General features: G+C 45.4%; 1 long non-coding RNA gene across 1 annotated transcript in view; it reads right to left on the bottom strand.

Moving 5' to 3' along the window:
* Positions 1-4,909, bottom strand: part of LOC120397602 — a 112,868-nt gene extending 107,959 nt beyond the window's left edge. Inside the window, exon 1 of the long non-coding RNA XR_005593888.1 lies at positions 4,842-4,909. This is a non-coding gene — a long non-coding RNA (uncharacterized LOC120397602). The remainder of the gene's footprint in view (positions 1-4,841) is intronic.
* Between the last annotated feature and the right edge of the window lie 3,087 nt (positions 4,910-7,996).

Below are 7,996 nucleotides of genomic sequence, written 5' to 3' on the forward strand. Positions count from 1 at the left end.
AATCATCATTTTAACCATGAGATTTATTGGGCTGAGGAATAGTGTCCCACAGGAAATGATGGAAGCCTTTTTATAGGAGCCACTTACAAGAACACAAGACAAAATAGTGGTGTAGGGCAGGGGTTCTCAACCTTTTTCTTTCTGAGGCCCCGTTTAACATGCTAGAAAAACTTCAGGACCCCTCGGGGAGGTGGGTCTCCAGGCCAGGGGTGGGACTCTGGGGCATAGATGTAGTTTGACTTCTATTCGGGGGGGGGGGGGGGGGCGCCGCCGCCCAAGGGCGGGCAGGGGTCTGGCCAGCTCTGCAAAGCGGGGTCTAGGGAGGGAGCGCCACCTCCACCCCTTGATTCACCTCATCAGGCCACCCACCTGTCTGGGGCTGTGTGCCAGTGGCTGCTCCCTGAGGACACTGCTGGGCCCAGAGAGGCCTGGGAAGCTCTGACTTGCTGCGTGAGCAGTCAAAGGGAGCTGGGAGCTGAGGAGTAGCCGCAACCCCAGGCACCAGCAGCAGATGGGGGAATGCCAAGGCTGCCCACTTCATGGCACCACCAGCTGGAGGAGCAGTTGCCCAGCACTGCCTGGCTCTGTCTTTTTGCCTAGGCTCTAGCCAGATGGTGGGGCCTGAGGGTGGAGCTGCCCCAGGACTGTCCAACTCTGGGTAAGTCACTGCAGTTTGGGGGGGGGGGGAACACCCCTGTGCCCCCTCAATTCTGTCCATGGGCTCAAGGTTTCTCTCAGTGAAGCCCCGGCATCCCTGGCTTCAGGGGGAGCTTGGGGTTTTAGCCCTGCACTGCTCCCAGATGGAGGGGAGGGGGACTCAGGGTTTTAGTCCTACACTGCTCCTGGCTTCAGCCCTGTGCGGGAGAGGGGCAGGGCTTGGGGCTTCAGCCCCATGGGGGTGGGGGGTGCGCTGGGACTTGGGGCACTGGGTTTCAGCAGCAGGGATTCTGTGACCCCCCTGAAAGGGTTCATGGACCCCAAGGGGCCACAGACCCCCGGTTGAGAACTGCTGGTGTAGGGCACAAGTCTGCAGTGACCCCTAGGGAAATGGGTCTAGAGGGCTTTTCCATCACTAATTTATATGGATACTGTAGCAGGGTGGCTATCCTGCTCCTGCCCAGAAGGGCTTAAAACAGCCCTGGGGGAAGGTTGTGGCTGGGATCAGCTCTAAAAGCTGGGCTGATTGGGGAAGCTGCGGCAGCTGGGCCACACCCTAATCAGGCCACAGTTGGCCTGTATAAAAAGGCTGGAAGAGGGCGAAGAGCCTGACTGCAGGGAGCTAGAGACAGGGTACTTGAGTGGAATAAGGCTGGGGAGCTCCAGGCTGGAAAGCCCCAGGCTGTGGCCTAGCATTGGGCTAATAGGCACTGGGGGTTGCAGAGGGCAGCCCGGGATAGGCAAAGGCAGCAGGTCCAAACCCAACCTTGCCAGTGATGAGTAGGCCAACACTGCAGTCTGCCCCAGGGTGTGGTGGCTAGACAATGACTGGCAGCGCATCATCAGGGATCTACAACCCACCCTGGACAATGATCCCACACTTTCACAGGCCTTGGGTGGCAGGCCAGTCCTCGCCCACAGACAACCTGCCAACCTGAAGCATATTCTCACCAGCAACTGCACACCGCACCATAGTAACTCTAGCTCAGGAACCAACCCATGCAACAAACCTCGATGCCAACTCTGCCCACATATCTACACCAGCAACACCATCACAGGACCTAACCAGATCAGCCACACCATCACCGGTTCATTCACCTGCACGTCCACCAATGTAATATATGCCATCATGTGCCAGCAATGCCCCTCTGCTATGTACATCGGCCAAACTGGACAGTCTCTAAGGAAAAGGATAAATGGACACAAATCAGACATTAGGAATGGCAATATACAAAAACCGGTAAGAGAACACTTCAACCTCCCTGGCCACACAATAGCAGATCTTAAGGTGGCCATCCTGCAGCAAAAAAACTTCAGGACCAGACTTCAAAGAGAAACTGCTGAGCTCCAGTTCATCTGCAAATTTGACACCATCAGCTCAGGATTAAACAAAGACTGTGAATGGCTTGCCAATTACAGAACCAGTTTCTCCTCCCTTGGTTTTCACACCTCAACTGCTAGAGCAGGGCCTCATCCTCCCTGATTGAACTAACCTCGTTATCTCTAGCTTGCTTCTTGCTTGCATATATAAACCTGCCCCTGGAAATTTCCACCACTTGCATCCGAAGAAGTGGGTATTCACCCACGAAAGCTCATGCTGCAAAACGTCTGTTAGTCTATAAGGTGCCACAGGATTCTTTGTTGTTTTTAGAGTATACTCTGTATTTTCAACTGTGTACATCAGAACTGAAGTCAGACCTTGACTAGATTTTTTTTTTTTTGCATTACAAACTTGAGACATTTGGTGGGGAGGAATTAGTGTCTTTCAAAGAACTCTACATGTGACAAATTCATCTTTAGGTCTTGGGTATATCTCCTCATTGCAGCACAGTGCACTGTGAAATTCACACCTTGAATTGCTGGAATATGCATACCCTCAGGATTAGCATCCATTTCACACCTGTCATATTCTAGACAAAACTGAAAGGAAATAAATTACCCTTGATCTCCTTGTCAGAATTATATGAGATGGTTCCCAGGTGAATCCCTCAGAGAAGCTAAGCTGTAGCCCTGCAGGCTGGAGTTTGGGCTTACACTAAAGAAATCCACAGTCCCCACTGGAAAGAAGGATGGGTGTGTTTAAAATGTATCTCAAGGTAAGTCTAGTTAACTTATTTGTCTTCCTACATTTGCACCAAGGACTGTGCAACCCTGCTAAGCTGGCTTTTGCTAGAGAAGATGGACAGGAGAACAGGTGCCACTGACAATGCAGGAAGAATGTAGGTCATCAGAACTCGAGACACAATTTGGGCAGGCCATGAGGGTTACTTTTGCAAAACGTGACATGGGCTCCTTTCTTGCCTTTAGCACCAAGACCTTGGGTTTAGGTCTCATTTGAAGACAGTTCCTCCAGCAGACCAGACTGGCACCGTAAGTGGTCATCATTTCAACACAATCAGAGGATACAGCATCCCCTTACTAATCTACCAACACCCTCTTTGCTGTGTGCCTTGGAAGTCTCCCATCCAACTACTGACCCACTCCATTAAAATGGAATGAGGCAAATTCAAAACCACTGAAATGGAGCACTTGTTCACACAGTGCCCAATTTGTACAACTCGTTGTTGGTCACTGCCAGAGGTAGGATGCTGGACTGTGGTTTGATCCAGTATGGCGATTCCTATGTTCTGCTACCAGCCTAGTTAGTTTTGCACGATCTGATGAAACGATACAATCAGCCAGAACGCTAAACCCTAGTCACACATTCTTAAAGTTACAGCTTATCCTTGATCTTTATATACACAAGTCTATGTCAATAGGAGTTCTGCCTGGGAAGCAGCCATCTTGCATGCATTTCCAATCGATTCTGAAATAGCTTCAGGGCCAAAGACAAAGCTGCATTTGTGTCCAAAGGGATTTTGTATCCCAGTTTATTTGTAATTTCTATTTCATAATAGTACTGTCACTCTGCAGTCAGTGCATTTCTAAGGATTAGTGCAGTCTTTCGGTACTTAGTCATTCTGCCTTCCAACAGTGCTGGAAGCAAGGTATAAGCCAAAAATCATTGCCTATGGTACCTTAGTAGGTTGGGATAGGCTCACATGACAAGAGTCAGCCAGGGTACACTGTGCACACATTACTTGAAAGGTCTCTAGGAACAAGAATGATCTCTCAGTTTATTTGCAGAGGAGGGCAAAGAAAGCCAGGTTTGCCTACTTGCCCAGCCAGCCCTGGCCTCAGGAGGAAGGATGGTTGTGGAGAGGGCCAAGGACTTAATATCAGGGATCAATTCCTAGCTCTGTCCCAGACTCACTGCCAGCCAGAAATCTGAAAGTTTCCCTGCCTATGCAAAATGTGCTCAGCTGTTATTCCAATTTAGATGCAAAAATCTGCAGGACCAATGGAGATTTTCATCTCAGAGCTCTGAGGAAGTTGAAGGGCACCCACGGAACAGTGTAGCATACTAGCTCTAAACACTTTAGCTCTGTGTAGCTCAAAAGATTCTCTTTCACCAACAGAAGTTGGTCCAATAAAATATATTACCTCATCCACCTTGCGTCTAAGAAAGTTTGAGACTGAACTGCTCTCTTTAGACACATAAGCAACTTGAAACCAAGAATGAAAGCAAGATGCCACCTTGTGGCAAGCAATAGGAGCTTAAAAGCTCCTGTCTCTTATCTAGCAGAACAGCAAGTTACACTGTAGATTTAATAATCTTAATTTTAGGGTGGGGTTTTTCCTAAAAGATGCACCTCTTGAATAGATGTGAAAATAAGAAAATCCCAGCTTTCATTTCAAAAGTTTCTAGCCCTCAGAGTGGCAAAGAAAAGCTTGCTCAGAAACCAGAAGGCAAAACCCTCAAGATGTGTTTTTTAAAAGGCCCCCTTGCTTTTGGGACTCTAGACTCATCATTTTTAGGCAGCGGCAGTTGTCAATACCAATTTTACTTCCAAAATAAAGATCAAACAGGAATAATTTCCACTGGCATTGTATAGTTTGAAATTTACTATAATACCAGGACAATAGGATTTGGCAATTCTGAATGTACAAATTAGGGACAGAACCCTGTTCCACATAATTTCAAGTTAGCTAAAATCAACCTGGTTTAGGAGTTTAACTCCAAGTATTACTGGTGTTACTTTGAAAAGGGGTAGTAAAGGAAATCCCATGAAGAAAGGAATGGTGCATGAAGCAAGAAGGTAGACCTGGATAGCAATTCTCCTGGCAAAAGATCATCTGCGCACCTGATTCATTGCTGTCCTGCATCTTGTGTAGTAATTTCTTCCAGGGCAAGCTGGCTGTACAGTGTTGCCCAATCAAACTAGCAGTTTTGTCAGTTTTATTTTAGAGAAAAGGGGAAAGTTCCAACATTCCATTTCAACAGTTTCAGAATGAAATGTTATTTTGAAAGAAGAAAGCAAAAACTTTATAAAATAGTTAATTTTGACTCATATTCCAGATTGTTTAAATCAACAAAGTTCTGGAGTTTTCATTCCTAATCAGAAGAATCTTCCATAAAATAGAACATGTGTTCTCTGTGAAGCTCTATCTATAACAAGCTTCCTTTTAGCTAGTGAAGGATTTTAAATTCCACTTTGGGAAGAAAAAAAAAAGTTTTGCTATAGGAACAAGCCAGCCAAAAATTCCAGAGCTTTTGGACTTCTGATTCTCCCAAGCTAACCCATTCCTAGCAGGAATGCTTCAACAAATGCCTCCTGGACTAGGAATTATAGCCACTTAAATGGTAGTCCTGGATTTGCAGTAGAGGTCTCTAGTGGATTGTAACTCAACTTTTAAAATATCATGACAAAGTATTTTTACTTTGAGGTTTAATGGGGAAGGGATGACAGCCAGGTGAAATCTCACCCTTTCCCTCCCAGCCCTGTACCTCCTTCCATCCTTCTTCTCTAGGTATCCCATCTCAACAAGTGCTAGAAGGCACCATCCCTCCAAGGAACAAAGAGCCTTCATGCTACTTGCCCATCTCAGCTTCCTGCTCTGCTGACAGATGCCAGGATGAGGTTTCTTCATTTCACTATGACCCACAGTCTGTCACTACCGTGTTTCCGCTGGTTCCCGACCAGGACAAGTTATGGGGGCACTTGTAGATCAGTGATTCAAGCAAGTAGTGCATGTTGGGACTGGCTCAAGCATCCTGTGCTGTCCTAGTCTTTCAGTAGCTAACCCCCCCTCCATCCACCCCTCTTCCCAAGGAGCCCCTGGGACCCAGTAAATCCTTAATGCATTGGCTACCTAAGGGTTACTATACAACATTCCACAAATGTCATCTTCCATAAGAACTGCAAGCTTGCTACCGATAGGGACAATTTTTACCCACCAGCTGATCTGTGCCAAGTCATCCTATGTTAATTACTTCTCTGCTCCAGCCCATGTGGATGTGATGTCGTGTTTTAGACTGCAGGCTTTGTCTATGGTATTTTTCTGACTTCCATGACCTTAGTATCTGATGCCCTTACAATCTTGGATATATTTATCCTCAACACTCGGGTGAGGTAGTGAAGGGCCACTGTGACTATTTTACAGATATGGAATAGAAGCACAGATAAGCTAAATGACTTGCCCAAGGGTCACAAAGGAAGTCTGTGGCACAGAAGAGAAATGAACCCAGTTGTCCCAAATGATAGGCCAGCACCCCTAACCACTGGAGCATCTTTCCATGCTCAGGGAAAGAACTGCCATTTACAGTGTTTGCCTAATGCCTAGCACAACAGGGTGTTGAGGCTTCCAGGTGTGACCACCATATAAAAGTTAAATTAAAACAAATCAAGCATGAGTCTGAAGGACAAAGACCAAACACTTTTTATTTCCTTGAGCTCCAGTGTTATAACTGTAGCAGCATTTCAGAAGCCAAACTTTCTGCATTAAATACGTATGTGTTGTCTTAAAAATTTGAAATTGTAAATTTTTTGAAAAAAACTGCAATTTTAAAACATCAACTTAAAAAAGAATCTTAACATTCATCCTCTCCCTTAAACATGTGCGTTTGTTGCAGCCACAAAGCAGCAGTACATCTGTTTCACATACAAAGTGTGTTTTAAAATGTCAACAATGTTATTTGCAGAATAGAAAATACTGACTGTGCGTTTGTTGCAACCTACATGAGATGCAGCCTAACATGGCTTTGGTGGGGATCCTTTAAATTGGAGATCCAGCAGGTAAATATTGGAGTTGATAAACAAGAGTTAAATTTTAATGAAGTCCTGCAAGAAGAGAAACTGGACAAGGTTCCAAGAAGTCTCCATTCCAAGTTAAAGTTATTGATCCATGTTTGATTACATAATACAGAATATTGCCCAGGGTTAAGGGGCTACATTTTCAAATGCTCACTACACACATTTTCCAAATAACTTAAGTCCTATGTAAGTTTCTAAGTAAGTGGCCAGATTCTTGTAAGCACTCAGCAAATGGGAGATCCCACTAGAACAGTTCCATTTTCAGCAAAGATCAGCACCTGCTGTGCAAGCTAGAAGAAAAAAAAGAGAGGAGCTTGCTTCTTCTATTGGTACAAAAACAGAAACAACTCTTCTGAAAGAGTTTGGCACCAACTTTAGGCACTGGGCACTTTGCAAATCTGGCCCTTCGTATCTGATCTTGCACCCCGAGAACAATGTAAGCTTTCCAGGGGCCTCCAAGGACATAGGATCAGGCTCTATCTGCAGGTTGGCCAGGGTGAAGTCATCAAAAGGGGTAAAGCGAAGGAGTCAACAGAAAGGAAATGTTTGCCAGAATTCATGCAAGTTGCTACAGAGGTTAACTTCTACATGCTAAAGAAAGTTCATGCTGGAAACAGGCTGTTCTAGCTGGTCTTATTCTAAGGCAAGAAACTTCATTCAATTAGCATCAAACCCAAGTCACAATGAATTATTAAAAAAAAGTCATGCTTCAAGAAGTGTCTAAACAAGGCATTTGAGACAGTGGGAGCTCCACATGATTTTCCAGAGGAATTTTGCCCTGCAATATTAGAGGGTTTTCTTTCTAGCTACCAGCTCTACAACCTCTCCCAGGACTGTGAATGTGAAGCTGGGCTCTGGCTTGCTTCATCAGCACAAAAGGTTGTGATACATGAGCCAGGAGCAAATCCCAGCTCACTCTCACATCACTGTATCCTCTCTGCAGTAACAGTAGTGAAAATTTTACCAAATAACTGAATAGATGCAAATCCTCCCTTATTCTGTTGAACAAGATGGTGATACTTGGAAATTTTTAAAGGGTCCTGAACAAGTGAAGTACCCACCTCCATTTGAATCTGGACACCCAAGCATCATCAACATTCCCTTCACTACAGGGATTACTTTTTTTGCAGCTGGACGATATTGAGAGGAAGGTCCTTGGACTATAAAGTTTACTTGTTATACCATCATTGAAATACTGCAATCTA

Source organism: Mauremys reevesii, linkage group 2 (genome assembly GCF_016161935.1).
Source record: "Mauremys reevesii isolate NIE-2019 linkage group 2, ASM1616193v1, whole genome shotgun sequence".
In the NCBI taxonomy this organism is placed as follows: Eukaryota; Metazoa; Chordata; order Testudines; family Geoemydidae; genus Mauremys; species Mauremys reevesii.